General features: G+C 32.2%; 1 protein-coding gene across 4 annotated transcripts in view; it reads right to left on the minus strand.

Annotated features, from left to right (window-relative positions):
* The window catches only part of LOC139489765 (sodium-independent sulfate anion transporter-like), a 63,392-nt gene that overhangs the window by 33,689 nt on the left and 11,755 nt on the right, over nt 1–17,948 (minus strand). For 3 of the 4 annotated variants that reach the window (XM_071276579.1, XM_071276578.1, XM_071276577.1), the window contains exon 2: nt 15,641–15,760. The gene's annotated coding sequence lies outside the window, so the exon portion shown is untranslated. Of the gene's footprint in view, nt 1–15,640; nt 15,762–17,948 lie in introns of those variants that run through there. The other variant, XM_071276576.1, reaches the window with a different exon arrangement.

Here is a 17,948-nt window from a genome sequence, read left to right on the forward strand (position 1 = left end):
AACCTCACCTAAGTACATCCTTAAGACAACAAAGTATTTAGTATTTCATCAAAGAGAGGCGAAAGATACCTAAGGGATCACATTCAAAATCAAAAGTTGAAAACAAACATTCGTTGGTAAGAAAAGATAAAGACCAAAAGACAAACAACTGTACACATAAAACAACTAAAGACTAAATAAATATGAAACAGCCCATGCATTCTTATTTTCCAATTGCAAAAAGATGAAAAATTATTTCAGAAACATATATTTCATTTGTGTGTTAATGTAATGTATATACTATTTGTATGTTTATTTTTAATTATCACTTCTGCTACACTTATGCATATGGATCAAGGATAACATTTAGAACTGAAGTTCTACTCTAGTTCACTTGAACTTGCTGCAGAATGGATCACCAGAAGGATTCTGTTTAGAATTGAAGATCTGCTCTAGTACACTTGATCTTGCTGCAGAATGGATCACCAAAACAGAAGGAGTCTGTTTAGAACTGAATTTCTGCTCTAGTACACTTGATCTTGCTGCAGAATGGATCACCAGAACAGAAGGATTCTGTTTAGAACTGAATTTCTGCTCTAGTACACTTGATCTTGCTGCAGAATGGATCACCAGAACAGAAGGAGTCTGTTTAGAACTGAAGTTCTGCTCTAGTACACTTGATCTTGCTGCAGAATGGATCACCAGAACAGAAAGAGTCTGTTTAGAACTGAAGTTCTACTCTAGTACACTTGATCTTGCTGCAGAATGGATCACCAAAACAGAAGGAGTCTGTTTAGAACTGAATTTCTGCTCTAGTACACTTGATCTTGCTGCAGAATGGATCACCAGAACAGAAGGAGTCTGTTTAAAACTGAAGTTCTGCTCTAGTACACTTGATCTTCCTGCAGAATGGATCACCAGAACAGAAGGAGTCTGTTTAGAACTGAAGTTCTACTCTAGTACACTTGATCTTGCTGCAGAATGGATCACCAGAACAGAAGGAGTCTGTTTAGAACTGAAGTTCTGCTCTAGTACACTTGATCTTGCTGCAGAATGGATCACCAGAACAGAAGGAGTCTGTTTAGAACTGAAGTTCTACTCTAGTACACTTGATCTTGCTGCAGAATGGATCACCAGAACAGAAGGAGTCTGTTTAGAACTGAAGTTCTGCTCTAGTACACTTGATCTTGCTGCAGAATGGATCACCAGAACAGAAGGAGTCTGTTTAGAACTGAAGTTCTACTCTAGTACACTTGATCTTGCTGCAGAATGGATCACCAGAACAGAAGGAGTCTGTTTAGAACTGAATTTCTGCTCTAGTACACTTGATCTTGCTGCAGAATGGATCACCAGAACAGAAGGAGTCTGTTTAGAACTGAAGTTCTGCTCTAGTACACTTGATCTTGCTGCAGAATGGATCACCAGAACAGAAGGATTCTGTTTAGAACTGAAGTTCTACTCTAGTACACTTGATCTTGCTGCAGAATGGATCACCAGAACAGAAGGAGTCTGTTTAGAACTGAAGTTCTGCTCTAGTACACTTGATCTTGCTACAGAATGGATCACCAGAACAGAAGGATTCTGTTTAGAACTGAAGTTCTGCTCTAGTACACTTGATATTGCTGCAGAATGGATCACCATAACAGAAGGACTCTGTTTAGAATTGAAGTTCTGCTCTAGTACACTTGATCTTACAGTCAGATAATAGGTACATAGAATTTAGGACGACAAATTCCAATTGAGTCAATGACACTTGCCTGATAGTGTATCATAGCTTAACATGGACAGATATCACATTCAATGCTAATTATAACATGTATAATGTAGATTAAAATGAGAGAATAGGGGCAGATCCAGTCATTTTTAAAAGGGAAAGAGAGGGGGGTGTTCCTAACCCAGGATAAAGGGGAGTTCCAACTATATGTCCCAATTCAAATGCATTGATCGTCCACAAAAAAGGGGGGGGGGGGTTCCAACCCCTAGAATCCCCTTGGATTCGCTCCTGGAGAAGGTGTACTATTAGGGTCCTATAATCGGTCTATAGTTTGATAGATTGATTGAATGTTATTTGCTTTACTTCCAGCGGCAAATATTTCATACATGTTCAGGACAATTACTAGAGGGTCTAAAGATATAATTGCACCTTTAACAATAGTAACTTTCTAATTTTGTTATTGAGAATATAATTGATGTCTAAAATATTTCTTTTGGTTTACAATTTTTCTTTATTTATCCCCCCTCCCCCCGGCAAAAAAAAACAACAACATAAAATTGATCAATCTTGCTTATTATATTACTTTTTATTGTCTATCAATCTATTAGAGGTTTCGAGATAATAGGCAAAAATGCAAAGTAGGTTTCAAGATAATAGGCAAAAATGCAAACTGTTGGTTAAAATTGTTTCCTTTTATAAACAGTCAGGGGCATTACTTAAACAAGTAACAATTAAAATTACCTATACAAGTAATGTTGAAAACGAGGCTATTTTAAATATAACTTATATAAGTAACTTTTCTGAATAATATTTTTATAGGTGTCCAATAATACAGATTTTACTAACTTTACAAAATGTTCACAGTCATCTGGTTATTTTTCCCATGAAATGTAAAATCTAATTCTTCTGGAACACTAATTAACAAAAATGTATAAAATAACTTATTCAAGTCATATTCTTGTCATTATTTTTAAATTAATCCTTTATTTCTATACTCCTCTCAAATCGAATAAATTCTTTGTTTTATGATATAAAGTGAGGTAAAAATTTATGAAAACTACATTTAGTCTATGTTTCTATTAAAAATTAAAATAACTCTATTAAGTAATTTTATTATTTTTAGAAACAAAAATTACTTATATAAGTAACTTAAAAAAATAACTTGTTTAAGTAACGCCCCTGACTGATAAAGGCAATAACTCCTCGTCTCCTATTAAAAGTCGACCACAATATCAGCAATAATAATTTATTTGCAGATCTTGTCTTGTTGATCATTTTTTATCAAAATATTTATACTATAGGTATTTTTATCTTTAATTTTCTTAAATTTCAAAACTAAAATTAGGAAAAAATGGGGTAAAAATGGTAGCATTTGTCATTTAATGGCAGCCAATCACTTCAATTAAAAATTGAGTTTGAAAGTTTTGATGTAGATAGACAGTAATCTTATTGCTTTGAACCAGGGTTTCTGCTGATGGTTGCTATTTTTGCAATTTGCAAAAAAAAAAAAAATTGAGAAAATTTAATTTCATTAATGGCGAAATCGGAATCATCTGCATAGTTGTGATGCTTTCAGATTTTTTTAACTTTAAAAATAGCAGTTTTCAACTAAATATACAAAACTTTTCACCTGTCTGTTCTAATTTTAGCCATGTTGTGTGGCAAACATGATCATCAAACACAGTTTTTAAACTAGATACCCCAACGATAAATGTGCCAAGGTATGATTCCAACTGGTTCCATAGTGTCAAAGGAAAAAGTTTTTGTAAAAGTAAACAGACGACAACTGACAGACGACAAATAACTCGCTTGATTCATTTTCGACAATGTATTTAAAATTATAAAAAAAATGTATATGGTATTTAGAGATGTATTGCAATGAATTAAATCAATGTGTTTGTATTGCAATAAACTAAATACATGTGTGTATTGCAATAAACTAAATCAAAAGTGTGTGTATGGCAATAAACTGAATCAATGTGTGTATAATTGATATAAACTAAATCAATATGTGCATATTGCAATAAACTTAATCAATATGTGTATTGCAATAAACTAGAAAAATCAATGTGTGCATATTGCAATAAACTTGATCAATATGTGTATTGCAATAAACTAGCTAAATCAATGTGTGCATATTGAAAAAAACTTAATCAATGTGTGCATTGCAATAAACATAATTAATCAATGTGTACATTGCAATAAACTTAATCAATGTGTGCATTGCAATAAACTTAATCAATGTGTGCATTGCAATAAGATGAATCAATGTGTATATAATTGATATAAACTAAATCAATATGTGCATATTGCAATAAACTAAATCAATATGTGTATTGTAATAAACTAAATCAATGTGTGCATATTGAAATAAACTAAATCAATATGTGTGTATTGCAATAAAATTAATCAATATGTGTATTGCAATAAACTAAATCAATGTGTGTATAATTGAAATAAACTAAATCAATGTGTGTATATTGCAATAAACTATATCAATATGTGTATTGCAATAAACTAGCTCAATCAATGTGTGCATATTGCAAAAAACTTAATCAATGTGTGCATATTGCAAAAAACTTAATCCATGTGTGTGTATTGCAATAAACTTAATCAATGTGTGCATATTGCAATAAACTTAATCAATGTGTACATTGCAATTAACTAAATCAATATGTGTATTGCAATAAACTAAATCAATGTGTGCATATTGCAATAAACTAAATCAATATGTATTGCAATAAACTAGCTCAATCAATGTGTGCATATTGCAAAAAACTTAATCAATGTGTGCATTGCAATCCATGTGTGTGTATTGCAATTATCTAAATCAAATTTAATTTGTGTGTGTATTGTATAGACAAGTAAATATGTCTTTCAAGGGGGTCATAATTTTATGAATGGTGCTAATTCTAATACTTCCTAGTGATAAAACAATCCATTCAGAGTCTCACAATAAATTTATTTAATAAAGCCTTCTATTTGACATAAAAAAAAAGTATTCTTATCTCAGGTTTTCATAATGGTAAAACGAAGATTTGTCTAAAAACCAGTTCTAAAGTTACAAGCTCAAGACATTATATTACAAAATCTGAATACCTGTACAGGTGATCCTAGGACATAATAATACCCTCCAAGTCTTTTCAGATACAGATACTTCAGAAAATTCAAACAGTTAAATTCTTACTTAGGTTTGTTGTTTTGTGGATTCAAATTTTTTTTGTTGGTACTAAATTTCATGGATATCAGTGGTGGAACAGGGGGGGTATGTTGTTCCTGGGGTTGGACCCCCCTTTTTTTTGACGATCATTGCATTTGAAAGGGGACATATGATTGTCACACCCCTTTTTTATCCCAGGTTAGGAACCCCCTTTTGAAAAAGGCTGGATCCGCCTTTGAATATACGATTTTCATGATGTTGCCAAAAATCTTCAAACTATCCTATTGAAAATTTGGGGTTTAACCTTAACCCTTAAAACCCCTTGAAAATTGGTATCCCACATACAATAATATAATCACAGTAAACAATTATATGCGTAGATTATAACATGTCCTCAGTGATAGCAGTAATAATCAAAAGGCCTTCGATCCAGGTGAGCAAACAAACATTGTGGTTTATTACATAACATGACTTTGTTTACAACTAACCCTTTGTCTTCTAGGCCTTGGAAAAATAAAAGTTACCTTGAACAAAAAGCTAAATATAGCAGCTATCAAACCCAATAAGGTGTTTGAACTATTAAATATAGGTATCATATTCCCAAATGTATTTCAAATTTTTGTGTTGTGCAATAATAAAGGTATGCATTGCACATGTTGCAGCAAAATGAGAAAATTGTCAAAAGACATATATATATAATTGACATCAAGATATTTCAAATCATTTTATTCCTCTGACTTTCTAACCTTCTGTTTTGTTTTTCATTGGTACTCTTGAATTAAATATCTGGTGCATGTCTTAAATTTACATTACATTAAACTTATTATACTTAATTATTTATCTTTAACAAAGTTCAATTAGGACTTTGACTATTTTCTTATTTAGTCTCTAATCAAAGTTGAAGAATTGTAAACAGATATGTAAACCTGTCAATTATTCCATACACCAAATACAACCTTTTGCTATTACGTATTTGAAAAACAGACCAAACACAAAAACTTAAGATTGACCAAAGGACAAAAATGAGATCAAGGTCAGATGATATCTGCTAGACTGACATGTACAACTAACAGTTATACGGTACACCAAATATAGTTGACCTATTGTTTATAGTACTTGTAAAACAGACCAAAACACCCAAACATAACATCTGACCAATGAACCATGAACATGGATGACATACCTGTAGCCAGGGGGGTTCCGAAAAACCAACCTTGAAAACAAATAAGCACTGATAAAGTCAACGTTCTGTTCCAATTGTGACTGTTAAGGTCGAGTAAGTGAGTCCAAATACTCCCCCCTGGAAATTCCTGGCTACGCCCTGGATGATAACTTTTGTTGCAGGAGCGACAAAAACTACATGTAGAACACACTTTTCTCTGCAAGAAGTGTCCAGTTCAGGATGAATATTATTTATACTCTATTCTGTATTTAAGGGAAAGGTTTAGCGCCCCTTATAAATCGGTGAACTAGTAACAAATTCTTCACCTTGGTGTTTTTGTTTTCATATAAAATAATTGACAATTCACAGGTAAAGACATGGTGAGGTGTTTTTATATCTTAAAAGAAGTGTCAAAAACACAAACTTCAGGTCAATGACAAGTGCTTCAAATACCAGCTTATCTACACAAAGTAAGAATTCAACAGTGTGTTCTATTAAACAATGGAATTGCCTCTTCACCATTCAATATCATTAATCTATTAACAAACTTAATAGTTCTGTATTTTATCATATGACTATGCTATTTATTTTAAATCTGTCAACAATAAAATACTTACATTTGTTTTTCAGTACTTAGATAAAAGTTAACTAGAACTAACAAGAGGCTCTCAAGAGCCTGAATCGCTCACCTGGTAAACAATGCCTTCGGCCCTGTTTTTTGACGAAATAGAAAATAAAACACAAACTTTATTTTATACGCCCTACTGATCATTCAAATGAAAAAGATTGGTTGAATTTGGTTGAGTGGTTTTAGAGGAGAATATTTTTTAAAGTTAGCAAATATGATGAACAAATTGTGAAAAATTGTCATTTAAGGGCAATAACCCCTTAAGGGGTCAATTGTCAATTTTGGTCATATTAACTTATTTGTAGATCTTACTTTGCTGATCATTTTTGCTGTTTACAGTTTATCTTCATCTATAATAATATTCAAGATAATGACCAAAAACTGCAAAATTTCCTTAAAATTACCAATTAAGTGGCAGCAACCCAACAATGGGTTGTTTGATTCATCTGAAAATTTCAGGGCTGATAGATCTTGACCTAATGGACATTTTTACTCCATTTCAGAATTGCTTCAAATGCTTTAGTTTTTGAGATATAAGCCAAAAACTGCATTTGACCCCAATGTTCTATTTAAAGTAAGGGCGGCCATGTTTTTTGACGGATCAAAAATCGAAGCACACACTTTGTGCACGATAATCTAAGGAACTATCATGCTAAGTTTCATCCAAATCCATTCAGTAGTTTCAGAGGAGAAGATTTTTTAAAGTTAGCAAATATGATGAACAAATTGTGAAAAATTGTCATTAAAGGACATTTACCCCTTAAGGGGTCAATTGACAATTTTGGTCATATTAACCTATTTGTAGATCTTACTTTGCTGATCATTTTTGCTGTTTACAGTTTATCTTTATCTATAATGATATTCAAGATAATGACCAAAAACTGCAAAATTTCCTTAAAATTACCAATTAAGTGGCAGCAACCCAACAATGGTTTGTTTGATTCGTCTGTAAATTTCAGGGCTGATAGATCTTGACCTAATGAACATTTTACCCCATGTCAGATTTGCTCTAAATGCTTTCGTTTTTGAGATATAAGCCAAAAACTGCATTTGACCCCTATGTTCTATTTAAAGTAAGGGCGGCCATGTTTTTTGATGGATCAAAAATCGAAGCACACACTTTGTGCACGATAATCTAAGGAACTATCATGCTAAGTTTCATCCAAATCCATTCAGTAGTTTTAGAGGAGAAGATTTTTTAAAATTAGCAAATATGATGAACAAATTGTGAAAAATTGTCATTAAAGGACATTTACCCCTTAAGGGGTCAATTGACAATTTTGGTCATATTAACCTATTTGTAGATCTTACTTTGCTGATCATTTTTGCTGTTTACAGTTTATCTTCATCTATAATAATATTCAAGATAATGACCAAAAACTGCAAAATTTCCTTAAAATTACCAATTAAGTGGCAGCAACCCAACAATGGTTTGTTTGATTCGTCTGAAAATTTCAGGGCTGATAGATCTTGACCTAATGAACATTTTTAACTCAGTCAGATTTGCTCTAAATGCTTTCGTTTTTGAGATATAAGCCAAAAACTGCATTTGACCCCTATGTTCTATTTAAAGTAAGGGCGGCCATGTTTTTTGACGGATCAAAAATCGAAGCACACACTTTGTGCACTATAATCTAAGGAACTATCATGCTAAGTTTCATCCAAATCCATTCAGTAGTTTCAGAGAAGATTTTTTAAAATTAGCAAATATGATGAACAAATTGTGAAAATTGTCATTAAAGGACATTTACCCCTTAAGGGGTCAATTGACAATTTTGGTCATATTAACCTATTTGTAGATCTTTCTTTGCTGATCATTTTTGCTGTTTACAGTTTATCTTCATCTATAATGATATTCAAGATAATGACCAAAAACTGCAAAATTTCCTTAAAATTACCAATTAAGTGGCAGCAACCCAACAATGGTTTGTTTGATTCATCTGAAAATTTCTGGGCTGATAGATCTTGACCTAATGAACATTTTTACCCCATGTCAGATTTGCTCTAAATGCTTCCGTTTTTGAGATATAAGCCAAAAACTGCATTTGACCCCTATGTTCTATTTTAAGTAACGGCGGCCATGTTTTTTGACGGATCAAAAATCGAAGCACACACTTTGTGCAGGATAATCTAAGGAACAATCAATTTAAGTTTCATTCAAATCCATTCAGTAGTTTCAGAGGAGAAGATGTTTGAAAAATTGTTAACGACAACAGACGACGACGACGGACGCCAAGAGATGAGAAAAGCTCACATGGCCTTTTAGGCCAGGTGAGCTAAAAAGGGTATGAAGGTTTTTAATGGCATACACATCAATGTTAACAGTCTTAAAAGTGTATCAATGTTTAAAGAATTAAATTTTTCCTTGTCAAAATTTTCTATCTCTAGGATCGAATCAGTGATTTTGTGTTTTTTTGTGGTTTTATTTTTCATGATTTTTTCGCCCATGGTGCTGGGCTTTTTTATAAAACAAATTTACTTTTCAGAACTTTTGGTCCTCAATGCACTTCAACTTTGTAAACAAAACTTCAACAATATACCCAAGGTGTATTAGTTCAAATTAACTCTTGTTCCAAGTCTTGGTAATGAATTTTCAAAATGAAAGCTGGCCTTGCAGTGATTTTTGATCATTTTTCACTCAATAAATTGTCTTACATATTTTAAGTTAAAAGTGATATCTCAAGTGGATGGATATTTAGTGATTGGTTCTGTGATTAATTCAGTTTTAAGGTCCTCTGTTTTTTGCATTAATAAAAGTTAATTAAACAAATATTTTTTTCTTCAATTTAGCAACAACTTGCATGACCTTTATCTTACATTTGATTGTGTACAGAACACTTAAGGTGTCAAACTGTTCTTTATTAAATATACCCAATGGTATGATACAGAACATTTTATTGTATATTATATATATCTACTTGCTGAATTCCAAAGTTTCTCAGCTACTAAAGAAGGACAAAACAGAAAATTAATATATCTTTCTTGAAATCTGTCAGTGACCTATTTTTTTCATCAACAGTTAAAATCAGCTGATATTTTTTTTTTATCAAGATACAATATAAAATTATTATAAGAAAACACACCTCAACTGAAATAAAATGGAACTAAAAGTGAAATACCAAACTACATGTATGTATGATGCCTTTGCAAACTTAAAATGATCAAATTTTGGATTTTAATTTAAACTTGAATTTCCTTTAACATACCATCATCACCATGCAAAAAGCTATGGGGCGCATCCAGCCACTTTCAAAAGGGGAGGTGGGGGGTCTCAACCCAGAAAAAGAAGGGGTTCCAACCATATGTCCCCATTCAAATGCATTGATCTTCCAAAAAAAAGAGGCGTTCATACCCCCTAACCCCCTGATATGCTGAAGGTAAAACTAAAAAAAACATCAAGAACTAACATTTTTTTTAAAGAATAACATTTTACAGGGTGTTTTCTCATCCTTTTTCTTATATTGTTTGTCCTAATTTTATGTAAGCAGACCGTTCAATCAATCCCTCCATATCTGCATTATAAATGTGGACGAACTTTCTTCAACAAGCAATAATTACATTGCATGTATGTTTCATTATAATACATTATTTTGATTGGCTAACAGCAATCTCTAGTTCTTCTGAAATTAACATTCATTACACAATGAAATGTAACATTCATGATGACACGAGGTCCCAAAATAAAGTCATGAAAGTGCACAGGTAAATTAAAGAAAAACTTGATAGAAATCGTGTTTTCATGATCTTAGCAATAACATTTTATTATAAGTATTGAATGCTTCTTTTTGTAATTTCATAGGGTTGTAAACGAATTGACCGTGTACACATTTTTAGATTGAAGCACTTCTGCACATAATACAAAATGTACTTTGGTCAACGCTTTTACACCCCAATGAATTTTAATACAAAAAGAAACATTCAATTCTTAAATAAATTAAATTGTACATTGAAAGGGAGATAACCATTTTGTGAAACAGAATAACATATATTTATAGGGTCATTCTCTGTAGGTGTCAGACCACCAATTAAAAATCCCTATCTGTTCAACCAAATTTTGCAATTTTCACAGCTTTCTAAATATTTTACCTTAAGTTTAACTTCAAGGAAACCAGGTATATCCTGAAATGTACATGTATCACCTTCCTACATGCCAATTTTCAACCAATGTTTAAAGTCTTGTAACAAATTTCTGATTTTGAAAAGACAGGTACTACCAAAATAACTCCCGGTTTTCTGGAAATCTTAAATTAGTGTACTATGTAGCGCATTAATCCTGAATTTTTAATGCAAACTCATAAACAAGTGAATTTTGGCTCAAAATGGTCTAAATATATTTCCCTTTCACCAAAAGTTTCATTTCTGCAAATTTGTTGATTAGTTTAAGTAAACAATGACATCAAAAGCACTATTTTGTGTCAAAGTAGGACTACTTTTACATACGTTCAAAATTGGAGGGAGTAATTGGTGGTCTGACACCTAAAGAGCCAAAAAAGTTGCTCAGAAATCTTTGCTTTGCTTTATTCTTAATCCTTAGTCAATTTGAAGTCAGAAACATCCTATCTGAGCATAATGTGACTTATATTACAAATTTCACAGCTCAATTTAAACTGACTGTAATGTATGACTTTGATAGAAAATACTTGAAAATTTCATTTTGGATTACAGGAACATAAACTTTTAATATCAAGATCAGTTTTGTTGATTTTTTTCTTGTTTGTTCTACTTCTTAAAAGACCTTCCACAATTTTTACAATGGGTTAAGTAAAAAATTCAGGGTATTGAAGAGTCAAGGAATATTGACCCCCCTTTTTTACACCTGGTGTAAGTAATGGGACTATTAAATGATCAAAAGTGCAGTGATGGTCATTTAACTGTTTTTTTTTTCTATCATTTGATACAACTTAAGGCATAAAACTTTCATTTGAGATAATAAATAGGATATTTGTGAGTTTTTGCAATGTTTACATCAGGCTGTGTTATCTGCCAAATACATGCTATGACGCAATGATATAAGGGATAAAAATCAAATAATTTCATTAAATCTTGATGACAAGAACTTTTTTTGGTGGTAAAATAACCATGTTTTAATGTTAATACCACAGAAACATCTAGCTGTGCATTTATAACAATTTGGGACATTTTTTTATGTGAAAGCATATTGTCAGGGTGGGAAAAGCTAAAAATAGCACAAATTCAAGTCTAAGGCTCTAAATTTGCAATATGTGACTTTTTGCCCCCAAAAAGATTGAAATGTGACTACTATCACTTCATATGATCAGTTAAGTAAACAAAATCAATTGTTTTCTGAATTTGGGGTTTCACCGCATTTCCCTTAAAGAGCCAAAAAAGTTGCTCAGAAATCTTTGCTTTGCTTTATTCTTAATCCTTAGTCAATTTGAAGTCAGAAACATCCTATCTGAGCATAATGTGACTTATATTACAAATTTCACAGCTCAATTTAAACTGACTGTAATGTATGACTTTGATAGAAAATACTTGAAAATTTCATTTTGGATTACAGGAACATAAACTTTTAATATCAAGATCAGTTTTGTTGATTTTTTTCTTGTTTGTTCTACTTCTTAAAAGACCTTCCACAATTTTTACAATGGGTTAAGTAAAAAATTCAGGGTATTGAAGAGTCAAGGAATATTGACCCCCCTTTTTTACACCTGGTGTAAGTAATGGGACTATTAAATGATCAAAAGTGCAGTGATGGTCATTTAACTGTTTTTTTTTCTATCATTTGATACAACTTAAGGCATAAAACTTTCATTTGAGATAATAAATGGGATATTTGTGAGTTTTTGCAATGTTTACATCAGGCTGTGTTATCTGCCAAATACATGCTATGACGCAATGATATAAGGAATAAAAATCAAATAATTTCATTAAATCTTGATGACAAGAACTTTTTTTGGTGGTAAAATAACCATGTTTTAATGTTAATACCACAGAAACATCTAGCTGTGCATTTATAACAATTTGGGACATTTTTTTATGTGAAAGCATATTGTCAGGGTGGGAAAAGCTAAAAATAGCACAAATTCAGGTCTAAGGCTCTAAATTTGCAATATGTGACTTTTTGCCCCCAAAAAGATTGAAATGTGACTACTATCACTTCATATGATCAGTTAAGTAAACAAAATCAATTGTTTTCTGAATTTGGGGTTTCACCGCATTTCCCTTAAAGGTGTCAGACCACCAATTAAAAATCCCTATCTGTTCAACCAAATTTTGCAATTTTCACAGCTTCTAAATATTTTACCTTAAGTTTAACTTCAAGGAAACCAGGTATATCCTGAAATGTACATGTATCACCTTCCTACATGCCAATTTTCAACCAATGTTTAAAGTCTTGTAACAAATTTCTGATTTTGAAAAGACAGGTACTACCAAAATAACTCCCGGTTTTCTGGAAATCTTAAATTAGTGTACTATGTAGCGCATTAATCCTGAATTTTTAATGCAAACTCATAGACAAGTGAATTTTGGCTCAAAATGGTCTAAATATATTTCCCTTTCACCAAAAGTTTCATTTCTGCAAATTTGTTGATTAGTTTAAGTAAACAATGACATCAAAAGCACTATTTTGTGTCAAAGTAGGACTACTTTTACATACGTTCTAAATTGGAGGGAGTAATTGGTGGTCTGACACCTAAAGAGCCAAAAAAGTTGCTCAGAAATCTTTGCTTTGCTTTATTCTTAATCCTTAGTCAATTTGAAGTCAGAAACATCCTATCTGAGCATAATGTGACTTATATTACAAATTTCACAGCTCAATTTAAACTGACTGTAATGTATGACTTTGATAGAAAATACTTGAAAATTTCATTTTGGATTACAGGAACATAAACTTTTAATATCAAGATCAGTTTTGTTGATTTTTTTCTTGTTTGTTCTACTTCTTAAAAGACCTTCCACAATTTTTACAATGGGTTAAGTAAAAAATTCAGGGTATTGAAGAGTCAAGGAATATTGACCCCCCTTTTTTACACCTGGTGTAAGTAATGGGACTATTAAATGATCAAAAGTGCAGTGATGGTCATTTAACTGTTTTTTTTTCTATCATTTGATACAACTTAAGGCATAAAACTTTCATTTGAGATAATAAATGGGATATTTGTGAGTTTTTGCAATGTTTACATCAGGCTGTGTTATCTGCCAAATACATGCTATGACGCAATGATATAAGGGATAAAAATCAAATAATTTCATTAAATCTTGATGACAAGAACTTTTTTTGGTGGTAAAATAACCATGTTTTAATGTTAATACCACAGAAACATCTAGCTGTGCATTTATAACAATTTGGGACATTTTTTTTATGTGAAAGCATATTGTCAGGGTGGGAAAAGCTAAAAATAGCACAAATTCAGGTCTAAGGCTCTAAATTTGCAATATGTGACTTTTTGCCCCCAAAAAGATTGAAATGTGACTACTATCACTTCATATGATCAGTTAAGTAAACAAAATCAATTGTTTTCTGAATTTGGGGTTTCACCGCATTTCCCTTAAAGGTGTCAGACCACCAATTAAAAATCCCTATCTGTTCAACCAAATTTTGCAATTTTCACAGCTTTCTAAATATTTTACCTTAAGTTTAACTTCAAGGAAACCAGGTATATCCTGAAATGTACATGTATCACCTTCCTACATGCCAATTTTCAACCAATGTTTAAAGTCTTGTAACAAATTTCTGATTTTGAAAAGACAGGTACTACCAAAATAACTCCCGGTTTTCTGGAAATCTTAAATTAGTGTACTATGTAGCGCATTAATCCTGAATTTTTAATGCAAACTCATAGACAAGTGAATTTTGGCTCAAAATGGTCTAAATATATTTCCCTTTCACCAAAAGTTTCATTTCTGCAAATTTGTTGATTAGTTTAAGTAAACAATGACATCAAAAGCACTATTTTGTGTCAAAGTAGGACTACTTTTACATACGTTCTAAATTGGAGGGAGTAATTGGTGGTCTGACACCTGTAAGATAGAAAGATTTCAAAATTCTGCAAATATATTAAACAAATATATTAAACAAATATCTCAATCAAAAGTGATAATCTTATGACCGTTACAGAATAACCATTTCACAGATGATATCGGATATGTTCCTTATGTCGTAACTACAATCCACTTCCCTTTTCACCACGATTGTTACCTACCGAATTAGACTATTTACCTGGTTTTTAATAACATGAGCAACCCGACGGGTGCCACATGTGGCGCAGGATCTGCTTACCCTTCAGGAGCACCTGAGGTCACACCCAGTTTTTGGTGGGGTTTGTTTTACCTTAGTCTTTAGTTTTCTATGTTATGTCTTGTGTACTTTTATTTGTCTGTTTGTCTTTTTAAATTTTAGCCATGGCATTGTCAGTTTATTTTCTATCTATGAGTTTGACTGTCCCTCTGGTATCTTTTGCCCCTCTTTTATGGCTGTGAATGAGTTTTTAGGTTTAGAATCAAATGAACTCATTGTTTAAGCAGTACATTGACCTTAAGGTGTTAATTTCTGTGTCATTTTGGTCTCTTATGAAAAGTTGTCACATTGGCAATCATATCACATCTTCTTTTTTATATCAGCTGTACATTTTTTAAAAGGTAAGATGTGGGGTGAATAAGAACCTAAAATTGCAATATATCTACAGAATTAAATCTTTTTCAATATTGTAATTGCTTAGGTATAACAAAGAATTCTGCAAAAAAATAGTTTTACTTGATTTTGACCTTTTTCATTTTCCAAAATTCTTACAGAGGTGTATTAGTTTATTTTCCTGGGTACCAATTTTCACATATTGAGGAGGGTTGTTGTTATTTGATTTCATGGTTTTGTCAAAATCTGTGTGCAAACTTGTAGAAAATTTGTTCTTGTTGAACATTTAAATTCATGGTTAACATATATATACTCCGGAAATTCACCAAAATTTGGTTTTCCATGAATTATTGCAAATCTACTGTAACCATGGTAACTCCATTCAATGAATAAAAACTTACCAGCAGAAATCTTGAATGGAATTTGAAAACCAGTAAAAACTCCTTGCAGATGTGTAATTGATATTTTTTCTGTTACTCGTTTGATTCTTTGTAAAACATCTTTTAACTGTGTACATTTACCTGCAAATAAAGATTCATTGATGATAAACATTAGTTGCAAATAACGAAAGATTATGTATGTATATTTGAAATAAGGGACAACATCAAAAGTTCAATGTAGGATAAAAAACTTAATTCACATAGTTTTTTCACTGACCCCCCTCCCCCAAACTATTTGATTTAAGTTTTTTATCCTACATCGATCTTTTGATGTCGTCCCTAAATATGTACATTTTTTAGTTTCGTACCAAGTTCCAATATTTTTTGGGTTGATCCTAAATAAATTTGACTTGCAAATTAACAGTTTGAATCAAAATCTTTGCCTCTATACTTTTGTCAACAAATTCATCTATTTTTACCCCCAAAAAGAGATATTTATATTTGCAGAGAACAGTAAATATGTGGTTCATAAATGCTTTTTTTCAATCTTTGGGATATTTGATAAGGTAAAGAAATTAGGAAGAAATACATGAGAAGGTTGCTGATTGAAACATAAGTATCCAAAAGTAATCAAACATTTTTTTTTTTTAGATGTGTTACGTATACAAAAAGAGGGACGAAAGATACCAAAGGGACAGTCAAACTCATAAATCTAAAACAAACTGACAACGCCATGGCTAAAAATAAAAAAGACAAACAGAAAAACAATAGTACACACGACACAACATAGAAAACTAAAGAATAAACAACACGAACCCCACCAAAAACTAGAGGTGATCTCAGGTGCTCTGGAAGGGTAAGCAGATCCTGCTCCACATGTGGCACCTGTCGTGTTGCTTAAGTGATTACAAATCCGGTAAATAGTCTAATTCGGTAGGTCATATTCATGAAAGTGAAGGAGATTGTAGTTACGACGTAAGGAACAAATCCGATATCATTTGTGAAACGGTTATTCCATAACGGTCAACCAACTCGTGATGGCGACCGTAAAATTTACGAAGGGATGATTTCAACTTCACCATTTGGAACTCTTGGTTTAATAGCTTCCTTGTGAGCAGCAAACCTCTATCAAGAAAATCATGATAGGAAATGCAAGCACGGGAATATAGTATCAATTGGGAGATATATACCCCGTATGCAGGTGCTGCTGGAATGTTGCTACTTAGAAATGGAAAGTTCACAATTGGAAAGCTGAAATCATCTCTTTTGTCGTAAAGTTTTGTTTTCAACCGACCCTCATTGTCAATTTCTAGATGTAAGTCAAGATATGAAGCCGACTTAACTGTATCTGTAGTATCCTTTATCTCTAGTTCGATTGGATAGATGCGTTCCACATAGTCACCAAATTTTGAATTGTTTAGTGAAAGAACATCATCTATATAGCGGAAAGTAGAGTTAAAGGATATTGCTAACTTCTTATCTTTCTTCCTAAGAAGTTCCTGCATGAAGTCAGCCTCATAATAATAAAGAAACAAGTCGGCGAGTAAAGGGGCACAGTTTGTTCCCATTGGAATGCCGACAGTCTGTTGAAAAACATGTCCTCCGAACGTAACAAATATGTTGTCAATCAAGAAATCAAGCATCTTGATAATATCAGTTTCAGAGAATTTTTTGTTTGAATCAGAGTGATTCTTTACAAAGTAGGATTTATCCCTCCCTAAGACAAGATACTTGTATCTACGTTGGCCATTCTTTTTTTTGAAGCAAAGTAATATCAACTCTTTCAATTTGTCTTTTAGTTTGGAATGTGGAATACTTGTGTACAGGGTAGAAAAGTCAAATGTTTTAATACTGTTACAAGATGAAAGAGAGTTAGATTGTATGTACTCTAAAAGATCTTTTGAATTTTTAAGTATCCACATCTGATTCACGCCACCTCTAGAATAGGCAGTTTCACAATAACTTTGAAGCCCGTCTTTGATTGCTGATAAAATAGATGTTAATAATTTAGAAAGAGGTTTCGTGGAGCACTTGGAAGACCCAGCAATATACCGTTGTTTGTAAGGACACTTGTGTAGTTTAGGTATCCAATACAGTGATGGAAGATCCAGTTCTTCATCTTTGCTTGAAATCCCAAAGGAACATAGAACAGACCTATGATTATCCAGGATTTCCTCTTTGGTACATTTGTAAGTGTCGTGAGGGTATATGTTGAGTTTCCAAGTGAATTGTCAATACCTAATTCATTTATCAAGCAGTTGATGTAGTGACTTTTACACACAAAAACGATGTTATTTGGGGCTTTATCTGCGGGGACAACAACATATTT

Source organism: Mytilus edulis, chromosome 9 (genome assembly GCF_963676685.1).
Source record: "Mytilus edulis chromosome 9, xbMytEdul2.2, whole genome shotgun sequence".
NCBI classification, from domain to species: Eukaryota; Metazoa; Mollusca; class Bivalvia; order Mytilida; family Mytilidae; genus Mytilus; species Mytilus edulis.